This window comes from Triticum urartu, chromosome 1A, assembly GCF_056163025.1.
Source record: "Triticum urartu cultivar PI428250 chromosome 1A, HENAU_Tu73, whole genome shotgun sequence".
In the NCBI taxonomy this organism is placed as follows: domain Eukaryota; kingdom Viridiplantae; phylum Streptophyta; class Magnoliopsida; order Poales; family Poaceae; genus Triticum; species Triticum urartu.
Genome location: NC_141873.1, coordinates 178,072,241 through 178,087,319, shown reverse-complemented (window position 1 = coordinate 178,087,319; position 15,079 = coordinate 178,072,241).

Genomic DNA, 15,079 nt, shown 5'->3' with positions numbered 1-15,079 from the left:
AGGCCATTCAGGAGCTACAGGAGTCAAGAGTCATGAAAGGCGGCCGCCGCCTACCAGCAGTGGCTCCCCATCCAGGCGAGGATGGTGGGCTGCGCGTCTGCATCAACATACCAGGGCTCAACCGAGTCGCCTCTCTGGAGCGCCTCTGGCCCTCGCGAGTGGGGCGCTGCGGAGGCCCACCCCACAGCTACGTTCGCATGCCTTACGGCTTGCCGAACGCGGCTGACACGTACCAGCGCCTCATGAGGGGCATCACGGAGGCACGAGAGGCCAGGCATTCTGCAGCCCTGGCAGGGATGGAGATGGCCCGTGAGGAGCCGCCAGCGTCTCCGGAGCCTCCCGAGGCCCCTGGGCCTGGGGGCTCGTGAGGATCGGCTCCCGCAGCCCACCGAGCCTGCTACATCAACGCTCCTTCGTCCTCAACATCATCAGGTGACATCTTTCGAGTCTTATTTCCAGCTGGGAGCGCCCCCCCAGGGCTGCATTATTCCCAGGCCGCGTGGGTCCGTCCCTGCGGCGTGTATCCCTTTTTTATTCCATGTTGTTAGCTTACCTTGTTGGGGGCGCCCCTTGGGCTGCATGATCCCCAAGCCGCTCGGGCCAGGCCCAGCGGCATGTATCCCATTTGCATTTATTTCCGATTATGTGTTAGACCCGCCATGCTCGATTATTTGATGCCGGTCCACGGCACCTGTTCTTCTCCATGCCGACCACTTGCCCGTTAAAGGGGGGTACCTGAGCATCGCGACTCAGGGCTCTTGCTGGCTCTCCAGCCCTCACCCTCTGGCCTTGTCCATGGCATCGCGACCTGGCATACCAGTGACGGCTGAGACCAACTCGAGAGCCGGGACCCGAGGACGTAGAGTGCCGACATCTAACCAAATTTGCAGGGACACATCACAAGATAAGGCCCAGTGCCAGGCGCAACCCGCCTAGAGGTAGGGCCCCGTGAGTCCCGCGCTGGCTCACAGGTGCCCAGATACACCTCGCCAGGCCCTACTGTGCCAGCCACGTGTCAGGGCGGGGCTGTACACACCCCGGGGGCTCCTCCCGGAGGGGGGCCCCCTCCCATGTACCGGTGGAAGCACCATGCTCCGCGCTGGCTGACGACACTGCCAAGGAGCGGCTATACCCGTACACATACGGTAGCGCTATGCTCCGCGCTGGTGATAAACAACTGAGGGTGGCCCCCGAGCCGCACCAACCTCAGGGAGCCCAGAGCTCAGTGTCTAGCCTCATCGTAACACCTCCCCTCGGGAGTGCCGCGCGAGGGGGCTGGGCACGGGGGCTGCGCCTGGGTCACACCCAGACGCACGCCGCCCAGCCAGGTCCCCCCGGGCCTGGTTCATCGCGCGTCTCTCCCCGAGCGGAGCCAAGGTGTGAAGGCCGTTTGAGCGTCAAGGTGGACTCCTGAGCATCGCTACTCAGGAGCCTAACTGGTCACGTAGCCCCTCACTCTGTGGCCTCGTCCTGGTTTCCTGTCGGGACCAACGCTGGGTGGGTCATGCGCGTGGCCGGGCTCTGCAGACGTAGAATGGTAGATCCACCAGCATCACACCTCCCTACTTGCTGTTCATGCGCCAAGGGGGACTCCTGAGCATCGCGACTCTGGAGCCTAACTTGTCACATGGCCCCTCACTCCTTGGCCCCGTCCTGGTTTCCGGTCGGGACCAACGCTGGGTGAGGCATGCGCGGGGCCGGGCTCTGCTGGCGTAGAACATAAGCAAGTAGGAAGGAAAGGCGCAAATTTCAAGGAATTCAAAAGCAAATATTACAGTCCACACTGTTATCTCAATGCCAAACGCAAGTTTAAACGCCTCCCCGAGGCATGATACATGTGCAGGAATTAAAGGCAGGACAGCAGCCGGTGGAGTAGGAGGAGAAGGCAGCAACGCGGCCACAGCATCCTGAGGCGGAGTCTGCCGCGCCCCGACAGCTGTAGTGGTGGCGGCAGGCAAGAGCACCTCGGGAGCCACTTGGGCCGTGGGGGCTGAGCTCGCCCCAGCCGGCTCAGCCAGGCCTCGCGAGGACGACCGAGCAGGAGAAGCCTGTGCGTCGTGGTCACCCTCCTTCGCGGGCAGAAGCGCTGCCATGGATGGAACCTCAGGAGCTCCCTTCGGCTTCTTTGCTGCGGGCGCCAGCCTATCCAAGAGATGCGGATGTCAAGCCTCAGAAGCAGAGCAAGAGATAAAGACAAGAATCGAATGCTTACGGGTCGTTGCCAGTGAGCTCAAGCGGCCTCCAGCCAAATTTGAAGCCTGAAAGCCGGCTGGAAGGGTCAACCTCGGGAAGCTTGGAGGCGGAAGGTGCGTCTGCGATCCGCCCCGGGGCCGGGGCAGACCCGCGGGAGGTCAGCCCGGTCCTGCCCTTCTTCAGGATCAGGGGCGAGCTCCCGCCGTCCTGCTCGTCGTTGTCCTCGTCGTCGTCTTCGTCGTCATCCTCGTCATCATCGCTCGGAGAGAGGCGGAGAACGCGGGACCTGCGCCGGGGGAGGGGAGCCCTCGACTCACCGTCAGTCGCCTCGGGGTCAGGCCCTTTTCCCCGCTCCCCTCCTTCCTCCTCTTCTCTGGAGTCGTCGGAGGGCACGTCCACCGGTTCCTTGGGAGTTTCCATGGGCACGGGCCCATCCCCATTGAAGACGGGCATGGACTCGACTACCTGCTCCCAGTTGTCGCGGAGGAACAAGGGCGTAGGAGCGCCCGCCAACCTCGCCACATTGCCCCCGACCAGAGATTGGAGGACCGCAGCCAGATCTCCGTCGGCTAGGGCCGCGGGGCTCGGACGGGGCCTCCACATCGGAAGTGAGTACTGCCGAAGCGGAGCCAGCTGGTGCTCCAGGAATTCCCTCAGCAGCGACGCGCCGGTCAGCTTCGCCGCCGCCATATTGGCCGGCCTCAGATCCGCGTCCATCTTCTCCAACATCAGCTTCGCGCGGGGGTCCATGAGCTCCGCTCGGCCCCAATCGCTGGAGCTCGTGGGTTGCTCCGTGGGAAAGATCAGCCGAGGGTGGATGCGCCCAGCATCCACCAAGACCCACTTGCTCCTGAAGCCCTCAATCCTTTTCCCGGGGTTCGAAATGGCAATGGCGCCACCGTACGCGACGAAGCTCGCGCACGCGGAAGCAATACCACGAGAGGTCCGGAGGTAGAAGTAGTGGCGCAGCAAGGCCACTGAGGGCTGCACCCCTACGTGAGCCTCGCAGTAATAGGCGAAGATTGCCAGGAAAAGGACGGAGTTGGGGTGGAGATGCAGGGCTTGCAGCTTATAGTGGCGGAGGACAGATAAGAAGAACTCGGAGAAGGGAGGCACCAGGCCAGCAGCAATGGCACTTACGAAGAGCGGATAGAAGGTGCTCCCTTGACCCTCAGGGGTGGCGGAGCCGGCTTTAAACACCTTCGCCCCGTTGATGCCCCACGCCGTCGCCATCCGGCGCAACCGGGCAAGGCTCGCCTCCGACACGTTCGGCGGGTCCAGGGCAGACGAGTACCAAGCTACGGCCGGGGGCTGACGAGGCGCCATGGCTTCCTAGGTCACAGGTCGGAGTGGATCTGGAAATTTTGGAGGAAGGAAGGAGAGACACAAGAAAGGGGATCTAAGCAGCAACTGGGGAAAGCAATAAGCAAAGCCTAGGTGGATGCCGCTCCTTTATCAACTCGCGCAGTTGCTAAGGCGCCCACGTCCAATCAATCGCCACGCGGCGCCCAAGGTCGCAGGCTGTTAGGGCCCGTGGCGCTTCGCTCTTGCCCTTCCGCCTCCCTGCACGGCCAAGTCCGGGCGCACCTTGGGCCCGGGGGCTATTGTCGGTGTTCTGGGAACGGGGGTCCCCAGACTTGCCTGCCTGCGGCCTGCGGCGTGGCTCAAAGGGGGGCACAGCGCGGCCCATCTTCACCAACACAAAACCAAGACCCTCGCAAGGGGCCAAGCCTCGCGGAGCGGACGACGCGGAGCTTCCTCAGGCACGGCCTCATCAGGTTGGCTCACGAGGAGGCGGAGAGACCAAGGCAGGGTACCTCACGAGGTGCCCGTGACGCAAGCCATGACGACCAAGGGCGCCAGGCGGGTGCCAGCCCGCGCGGTGTCCTCCTTTCCTCTTTGGTGCAAAGGGGGCAAGCGCAGCCATGGAGTAACGAGGCATTAGGCAAGGGTTGCCATTTCGGTGCAACGAGACCAAGACCAGGAGGACTATGAGACGGAGGTCATCGTGGAGCCCGAGACGGCGTCATCACCAGAGCTTTGTGCAGGCGAAGACTACTTTTGTCAGGATAGCTGATACTAGCTGTCCCCCTTCAAATTAGCCTGCCATTGTTGCTCCCTTCCCGCTCGATATTTGGGAAGAGGACCAGGGCCTCTATAAATAGGACCAGCCACCCACAGAGCAAAGGGGGGTTTTGAAGGAAATGAGGGGTTCGAAGAAGGAGGCTCTTTAGAGAGAGGTTTCGATCAGAAAGAGAGAGAGAGAAAGGTGACTGAACTCCTCCCAGCAGTTCATCGCCCCAGCCAAGAATAGACCCTCGTGAAGCTGTTCTTCCTTGTATTGTTCGTCATCATTAGCCCAAGAGGCAATCCACCACACCACACACTGGAGTAGGGTATTACACCACAACGGTGGCCCGAACTAGTATAAACCCTGTGTCTCTTGTGTTGTTCTTTCCGTAGTTTAGATCCTAGCAAGGAGGAGTGCAGGTAGGTAGGAGGCGAAATCTCTGTGCGCACCCCAATGTTCGAACCTCAAGGGTCTGCCGGAACCCGAAATCCAACAATTTGTGTTCCATATCCATAACTAAATATAGAGAACAACTAAGAACATCAAATAAAAGTTACTTAGTGATAAAGCAAACAAGCACACATGAGAATATTCACCCCATGCTATTTCTCCCCGGCAACGGCACCAGAAAAAGGTCTTGATAACCCACAAGTATAGGGGATTGCAACATTTTTTGATAAGTAAGAGTGTCGAACCCAACGAGGAGCTAAAGGTAGAACAAATATTCCCTCAAGTTCTATCGACCACCGATACAACTCTACGCACGCTTGACACTCGCTTTACCTAGAACAAGTATGAAACTAGAAGTACTTTGTAGGTGTTTTTGGATAGGTTTGCAAGATCATAAAGAGCAAGTAAATAAAAAGTAGGGGCTGTTTAGATAAATACACAACTAAGTTAGTTTTAGTAAAGAGCCTTTTGTTACGAGAAAGTTATTTGTCCCTAGGCAATCGATAACTAGACCAGTAACCATTATTGCAATTTTATATGAGGGAGAGGCATAAGCTAACATACTTTCTCTAATTGGATCATATTCACTTATGATTGGAACTCTAGCAAGCATACGCAACTACTAAAGATCATTAAGGTAAAACCCAACCATAGCATTAAAATATCAAGTCCTCTTTATCCCATACGGAACAACCCCCTTACTCGGGTTGGTGTTTCAGTCACTCACGCAACCCACTATAAGTGAATCATGAACGTATTGCAACACCCTACAGCGGGGATCCCACATGCTTGCGCGACATAGAGAGCACCATAGGACAGAACCAATAATAAAACACGCCACTCAAACCAATCTTGATCATCAAATAACCCATAGGACAAAACGGATCTACTAAAACATCATAGGATAGCCATACATCATTGGGAAATAATATATAGCATTGAGCACCATGTTTAAGTAGAGATTACAGCGGGTAAGAGAGAGGTTACACCCCTACATAGAGGGGCGAAGAGTTGGTGATGATGGCGGTGAAGTTGTTGGTGAAGATTGCGCTGATGATGATGGCCCCCGGTGGCACTCCGGTGCCACCGGAAGCGAGGGAGAGAGAGAGAGCCCCCCTCCTTCTTCTTCTTCCTTGACCTCCTCCCTAGATGGGAGAAGGGTTTCCCCTCTGGTCCATGGTCTCCATGGCGTGGGAGGGGCGAGAGCCCCCCCCCCCCAAGATTGGATCTATCTCCCTGTCTCTCTCTATTTCTGCGTTCTCAGATTCTACCCTTTCACCGTTTCTTATATTTCTGGAGATCGGTAACTCCGATTGGGCTGAAATTTTAACACGATCTCTATCCGGATATTAGCTTTCTTTCGGCGAAAGAAGGGCATCAACCGACTTACGGGGTGGCCACAAGGGTTAGGGGCGCGCCTGCCGCCTGCCTCGTGGCCCCCTCGGGCATCGTCTCACGTGGATTTTTCTTCCCAAAAATCATATATATTCCAAAAAAATCCCCGTCAGTTTTTATCCCGTTTGGACTCCGTTTGATATGGATATTCTGTGAAACAAAAAACATGCAACAAACAGGAACTGGCACTGGGCACTAGATCCATATGTTAGTCCCCAAAATAGTATAAAAAGTTGCCAAAAGTATATGAAAGTTGTAGAATATTGGCATGGAACAATCAAAAATTATAGATACGACGGAGACATATCACATAGCTGCTTCGGAAACAGCAAATGAAGGAGTCTAGATGAAGGAGTCCATATCCGATCTAGGTGTCATACCTAGTGCATCGGGTCCAATGAAAATCTTTTGTGACCATACTGGTGAAGTTGCCTTGGCAAAGGAATCCAGATTTCACAAGAGAACCAAGCACGTCAAGAGACACTTCAATTTCATCTGCGATCAAGTCAACGAGGGAGACATAGAGATTTGCAAGATACATACGGATCTGAACATTGCAGACCCATTTATTAAGCCTCTCTCACGAGTAAAACATGATCATCACCAAGACTCCATGGGTGTTAGAATCATTACTGTGTAATCTAGATTATTAACTCTATGCAAGTAGGAGACTGAAGAAAATATGCCCTAGAGGCAATAATAAAGTTGTTATTTATGTTTCCTTATATCATGATAAATGTTTATTATTCATGCTAGAATTGTATTAACCAAAAACTTAGTACATGTGTGAATACATAGACAAACAGAGTGTCACTAGTATGCCTCTACTTAACTAGCTCGTTAAACAAAGATGGTTAAGTTTCCTAACCATAGACATGAGTTGTCATTTGATGAACGTGATCACATCATTAGAGAATGATGTGATCGACTTGACCCATCCGTTAGCTTAGCACTATGATCGTTTAGTTTATTGCTATTGCTTTCTCCATAACTTATACATGTTCCTATGACTATGAGATTATGCAACTCCTGAATACCGGGGGAACACTTAGTGTGCTATGAAACATCACAACGTAACTAGGTGACTATAAAGATGCTCTACAAGTGTCTCTGATGGTGTTTGTTGAGTTGGCATAGATCAAGATTAGGATTTGTCACTCCGTGTATCGAAGAGGTATCTTTGGGCCCTCTCGGTAATGTACATCACCATAAGCCTTGCAAGCAATGTGATTAATGAGTTAGTTGCGGGATGATGCATTACAGAATGAGTAAAGAGACTTGCCGGTAATGAGATTGAACTAGGTATTGAGATACCGACGATCGAATCTCGGGCAAGTAAAATACCGATGACAAAGGGAACAACATATGTTGTTATGCGGTTTGACCGATAAAGATCTTCGTAGAATATGTAGGAACCAATATGAGCATCCAGGTTCCGCTATTGGTTATTGACCGGAGATGAGTCTCGGTCATGTCTACATAGTTCTTGAACCCGTAGGGTCCGCACGCTTAACGTTCGATGACGATCGGTATTATGAGTTTATGTGTTTTGATGTACCGAAGGTAGTTCGGAGTCCCGGATGTGATCACGGACGTGACGAGGAGTATTGAAATGGTCGAGACATAAATATCAATATATTGGAAGGCTATGTTTGGACATCATAATGGTTCTGGATGAGTTCGGGCATTTACGAGAGTATTGGGGGTTACCGGAACCCCCCGGGGAGTCAATGGGAGAGAGGAGGAGGCGGCCAGGTGGAGGGCGCCCCCCAAGCCCAATACGAATTGGGTGGGAGGCCGGCCCCCCCTTTCCTTCCCTCTCTCTCCCTCTTCCTTCTTCTCCTACTCCTACTAGGAAGGGGGGAAACCTACTCCTACTGGGAGTAGGACTCCCCCCCCTTGGGCGCGCCCTATGAGGGCCGGCCCTCCCCTCCTTCACTCCTTTATATACAGGGAAGGGGGCACCCCATAGACACACAAGTTGATTGTTTAGGCATGTGCGGTGCCCCCCTCCACAGAATTCCACCTCGGTCATATCGTTGTAGTGCTTAGGCGAAGCCCTGCGTCAGTAACTTCATCACCGTCATCACGCCGTCATGCTGACGAAACTCTCCCTCGGCCTCAGCTGGATCAAGAGTACGAGGGATGTCACCGAGCTGAACGTGTGCAGATCGTGGAGGTGTCATGTGTCTGGTACTTGATCGGTTGGATTGCAAAGACGTTCGACTACATCAACCGTGTTTCATAACTCTTCCTCTTTCGGTCTACGAGGGTACGTAGACATACTCTCCTCCTCTCGTTGATATGCATCTCCTAGATAGATCTTGCGTGATCGTAGGAAATTTTTTGAAATACTGCGTTTCCCAACAAAATACATAGGGGCTACTTATGAACACTACTAAAGTACACATCAATATCATATATACTTTTGTTCACTTTGCCATCCTTCTTATCCGCTAAGTATTTGGGGCAGTTCTGCTTCCAGTGACCATTTCCTTTGTAGTACAAGCACTCAGTTTCAGGCTTGGGTCTAGCTTTGGGCTTCTTCATGGGAGTGGAAACTTTCTTGGCATTCTTCTTGAAGTTCCCTTTCTTTCCCTTGCCCTTTTACTTGAAACTAGTGGTCTTGTCAACCATCAACATTTGATGCTTTTCTTGATTCCTACCTTCACCGATATCAGCATCACGAAGAGCTCGGGGATCGTTTTCATCATCCCTTGCATATTATAGTTCACCATGAAATTCTAGTAACTTGGTGATATGGACTAGAGAACTCTGTCAATCACTATCTTATCAGGAAGATTAACTCCCACTTGATGCAAGCGATAGTAGTACTCAGACATTTCTGACCACATGCTCACTGGTTGAGCTATTCTCCTCCATCTTGTAGGCAAATACTTGTCAGAGGTCTCATACCTCTCGATTCGGGCATGAGTCTGAAATATCAATTTCAGCTCTTGGAACATCTTATATGCTCCGTGGCATTTCAAAACGTTTTTGAAGTCCCGGTTCTAAGCCGTAAAGCATGGTGCACTAAACTATCAAGCAGTCATCATACCGAGCTTGTCAACTGTTCATAACGTCTGCATCTGCTCCTGCAATAGGTATGTCACCTAGCGGTGCATCAAGGACATAATTGTTCTGTGCATCAATGAGGATAGTCCTCAGATCACAGACCCAGTCCGCATCATTGCTACTATCATCTTTCAACTTATTTTTCTCTAGGAACATATCAAAAAATAAACGGGGAGCTACATCGCAAGCTATTGATCTACAACATAGATATGCAAATACTATCAGGACTAAGTTCATGATAAATTATAGTTCAATTAATCATATTACCTAAGAACTCATGACACATCCATTTTCCATCATGATTTTATATCGATATTTATTGCATTATGGGCTGTTATTACACATTAAATGTCACAATACTTATGCCTATTCTCTCTTATTTTACAAGGTTTGCATGAAGAGGGGGAATGCCGGCAGCTGGAATTCTAGGCTGGAAAAGGAGCAAATATTAGATACCTATTCTGCACATCTCCAAAAGTCTTCAAACTTCACGGGAGCACGTTTCAGAATATATAAAAAATATTGGGGGAAAGAAGTTCCAGAGGGGGGCCACCCACCGTCCACGAGGGTGGGCCCACGCCCTACCCCCTGGGCGCGCCCCCTGTCTCGTGGGCCCCCTGGTGGCCCTCTGATTCCCATCTTCTACTATATGAGGTCTTTCGTCCGAGAAAAAAATCATAAGCTACCTCACGAGATGAAACTCCGCCGCCACGAGGCGGAACCTTCGCGGAAATAATCTAGGGCTCCGGCGGAGCTGTTCTGCTGGGGAAACTTCCCTCCGGGAGGGGGAAATCATCACCATAGTCATCACCAACGATCCTCTCATTGGGAGGAGGTCAATCTCCATCAACATCTTCACCAGCACCATCTCATCTCAAACACTAGTTCATCTCTTCTATCCAATCTTTGTATCCAAACCTCAGATTGGTACCTGTGGGTTGCTAGTAGTGTTGATTACTCCTTGTAGTTGATGCTAGTTGGTTTACTTGGTGGAAGATCATATGTTCAGATCCATTATGCATATTAATACCCCTCTGATTATGAACATGAATATGCTTTGTGAGTAGTTATGTTTGTTCCTGAGTACATGGGAGAAGTCTTGCTATAAGTAGTCATGTGAATTTGGTATTCGTTTGATATTTTGATGAGATGTATGTTGTCATCCCTCTAGTGGTGTCATGTGAACATCGACTACATGACACTTCACCATTGTTTGGGCCTAGAGGGAGGCATTGGGAAGTAATAAGTAGATGATGGGTTGCTAGAGAGACAGAAGCTTAAACCCTAGTTTATGTGTTGCTTCGTAAGGGGCTGATTTGGATCCATATGTTTCATGCTATGGTTAGGTTTACCTTAATACTTCTGTTGTAGTTGTGGATGCTTGCAATGGGGGTTAATCATAAGTGGCATGCTTGTCCAAGTAAGGACAGTACCCAAGCACCGGTCCACCCACATATCAAATTATCAAAGTACCGAACGCGAATCATATGAACATGATGAAAACGAGCTTGACGATAATTCCCATGTGTCCTCGGGAGCGCTTTCCTTCATATAAGAGTTTGTCCAGGCTTGTCCTTTGCTACAAAAAGGATTGAGCCATCTTGCTTCACCTTATTTACTTTTATTACTTGCTACTCGTTACAAATTACCTTATCACAAAACTATCTGTTACCGATAATTTCAGTGCTTACAGAGAGTACCTTACTGAAAACTGCTTATCATTTCCTTCTGCTCCTCGTTGGGTTTGACACTCTTACTTATCGAAAAGGCTACGATAGATCCCCTACACTTGTGGGTCATCAACTCCCACTTAGATAGACATCCCTCTAGTCATCTAAATGATCACGTGATCCATATCAACTAAACCATATCCGATCATCACGTGAGATGGAGTAGTTTTCAATGGTGAACATCACTATGTTGATCATATCCACTATATGATTCACGTTCGACCTTTCGGTCTCAGTGTTCTGAGGCCATATCTGCATATGCTAGGCTCTTCAAGTTTAACCTGAGTATTCTGCATGTGCAAAACTGGCTTGCACCCATTGTATGTGAACGTAGAGCTTATCACACCCGATCATCACGTGGTGTCTCTGCACGAAGAACTGTCGCAATGGTGCATACTCAGGGAGAACACTTATACCTTGAAATTTTAGTAAGGGATCATCTCATAATTCTACCGTCGTACTAAGCAAAATAAGATGCATAAAAGATAAACATCCCATGCAATCAAAATATGTGACATGATATGGCCATCATCATCTTGTGCTTTTGATCTCCATCTCCAAAGTACCGTCATGATCTCCATTGTCACCGGCATGACACCAAGATCTCCATCATCTTGATCTCTATCAACGTGTTGTCACATGTTCGTCTCGCCAACTATTGTTTTTGCAGCTATTGCTATCGCATAGCGATAAATTAAAGCAATTATATGGCGCTTGCATCTTATGCAATAAAGAGATAACTATAAGGCTCCTGCCAGTTGCCGATAACTTTAATAAAACATGATCATCTCATACATCAATTTATATCTCATCACGTCTTGACCATATCACATCACAACATGCCTTGCAGAAACAAGTTAGACATCCTCTACTTTGTTGTTGCAAGTTTTACGTGGCTACACGGGCTTCTAGCAAGAAACGTTCTTACCTACGCATCAAAATCACAATGATTTTTTGTCAAGTGTGCTGTTTTAACCTTCAACAAGGACCGGGCGTAGTCAAACTCGATTCAACTGAAGTTGTAGAAACAGACACTCGCCAGCCACCTATGTGCAAAGCACGTCGGTAGAACCATTCTCATGAACGCGTTCATGTAATGTCGGTCCAGGACGCTTCGTCCAACAATACCGCCAAATCAAAGTAAGACGTTGCTGGTAAGCAGTATGACTATTATCGCCCAGAAATCTTTGTGTTCTACTCGTGCATATAACATCTACGCATAGACCTGGCTCGGATGCCACTGATGGGGAACGCAGTATTTCAAAAAAAATCCTATGATAACGCAAGATCTATCTAGGAGATACATAGCAACGAGAGGGGAGAGTGTGTGCACATACCCTCGTAGATCGAAAGCGGAAGCGTTTAGTGACGCGGTTGATGTAGTCGAACGTCTTCACGATCCAACCGATCCAAGTACCGAACGTATGGCACCTCCGTGTTCAGCACACGTTCAGCTCGATGACGTCCCTCAAGCTCTTGATCCAGTTGAGGACGAGGGAGAGTTCTGTCAGCACGATGGCGTGGCGACGGTGATGATGAAGTTACCGGCGCAGGGCTTCGCCTAAGCACTACGACGATATGACCGAGGTGTGTAACTGTGGAGGCGGGCACTGCACACGGCTAAGAAAAATCTTGGAGTGCCTTTGGGGTGCCCCCTGCCCACGTATATAAAGGAGGGAGGGAGATGCTGGCCCTCCTAGGGGCGCGCCAAGTGTAGGGAGTCCTACTAGGCCTCCCAAGTCCTAGTAGGATTCCCTTCCCTTTTCGGAGTAGGAAAGAAGGAAAGGAGGGAGAAGGAAAGAGGGGCCGTGCCCCCACCCCTTGTCCAATTCAGTTTGGGCAGCGGGAGGCACGCGCCACCTGGTGGCCCTTCTTTCCTCTCTCCACTAAAGCTCAATAAGGCCCATTAACTTCCCCCGGTGAATTCCCGTAACTCTTCGGTACTCCGAAAAATACCTGAATCACTCGGGACCATTCCGATGTCCGAATATAGCCTTCCAATATATAGATCTTTACCTCTCGACCATTTCGAGACTCCTTGTCATGTCAGTGATCTCATTTGGAACTCTGAACAAACTTTGGTCATCAAATCACATAACTCATAATACAAATCATCATTGAATGTTAAGCGTGCAGACCCTACGGGTTCGAGAACTATGTAGACATGATAGAGACACATCTGCAGTCAATAACCAATAGCGGAACCTAGATGCTCATATTGGCTCCTACATATTCTATGAAGATTTTTATCGGTCAAACTGCATAACAACATACTTCATTCCCTTTGTCATCGGTATGTTACTTACCTGAAATTCGATCGTTAGTATCATCATACCTAGTTCAATCTCGTTACTAGCAAGTCTCTTTACTCATTTAGTAATGCATCATCCCGTAACTAACTCATTAGTCACATTTCTTGCAAGGCTTATAGTGATGTGCATTACTGAGAGGGCCCAGAGATACCTCTCCGATACATGGAGTGACAAATCCTAATCTCGATCTATGCCAACTCAACAAACACCATCGAAGACACCTGTAGAGCATCTTTATAATCACCTAGTTATCTTGTGACATTTGATAGAACACAAGGTGTTCCTCCGGTATTCAGGAGTTGCATAATCTCATAGTCAGAGGAATATGTATAGGTCATGCAGAAAGCAATAGCAATAAAACTATACGGTCATTATGCTAAGCTAACGGATGGGTCTTGTCCATCACATCATTCTCTAATGATGTGATCCCATTCATCAAATGACAACTCATGTCTATGGTTAGGAAACTTAACCATGTTTGATTAACGAGCTAGTCAAGTAGAGGCATACTAGGGATACTCTGTTTTGTCTATGTACTCACACATGTACTAAGTTTCCAGTTAATACAATTCTAGCATGAATAATAAAAATTTATCATGATATAAGGAAATATAAATAACAGCTTTATTATTGCCTCTAGGGCATATTTCCTTCAAGCAACTCATCATACAGTAGCAACACTATGTAATTCATCATATACCAGCAGCAGCTCATAGCAATTCACCATATAGCAGCAGCAGGAGCCTCTCATAGCAATTCATCATATAGCAGTAGTAGGAGCAGCTCATAGCAATTCATCATATAGCAGCAGCAGGGGCAGCTTATAGCAACTCATCATATAGCAGCAACTGCTCATAGCAATTCATCATATAGCAGCAGTAGCTCATAGCAATTCATCATATAGCAGCAGCAGGAGCAGCTCATAGCAATGCATCATATAGCAACTGCAGAATTAGCTCATAGCAATTCATCGTATAGCAGATCAGAATGAAAATTTGGCAAAAAATTAGAGGCGATCCTCACCTTGTTGGATGAGCTCATCCTTCAACAACACCTCAAGGCCACGGCCTGGAAGGAGGGGAGGAGGAATGATGTGCCTTCTGCCGCAGTGTGGCATCGGCCGTAGTTGTGTGGCGCTCGTCGCAGTAGTGCGTTGGATGGATCACAGTGGAGCAGCTGCTAGAGACCATGAGAATGAGGGGCGGCGCCAGAGGGAGGAGCGGCTGGGGAGATTTGGCCCTACCCGCTGGCCATGTAGCCTAGCTGGACAGAGCATTGTCAAGGACCATGCCAGATGGGACCAGTTGCGACGGCTCCCTGGAGGAACCCTAGCGCTACAGGCAGGGGATCGAGGTAGAGGGAAAGGGGAGAGGAGATGCAAGTGGGCAGGGCAATGAACGCTTGTGTGTTTGTTTTTACTTGAGGGTCAGGTGTGACACGGGCATGAGCAGTGGCATTTTGAGTGTAATATAGGCAGACAACAGAGTCATTTCACTATTCCCCTTCCCTTCAATTTTTAGTGAGCTTCTACCCGAAACACCCCCCTCCAAAGCGAAATAAGTTAAGCCCAATCCCATAACTCAAAAATGACTTCTTTACATCTTTTATGAATATCGATGCTTTCCGTGAATTTAGCACTAAATATGGACTTGACTCTGAGATAGTAGCTTCTTTTTGTGAATCCTTTGCTACTCATGTTGATCTCCCTAAGGAGAAGTGGTTTAAATATAATCCTCCCATTGAAGTAAAAGTAGTTGCACCTATTAAAGTTGAAGAAAAGACTATCACTTATGATGATCCTGTTGTTCCTGCTACTTATATTGAGAAGCCACCTTTCCCTGTTAGAATAAAGG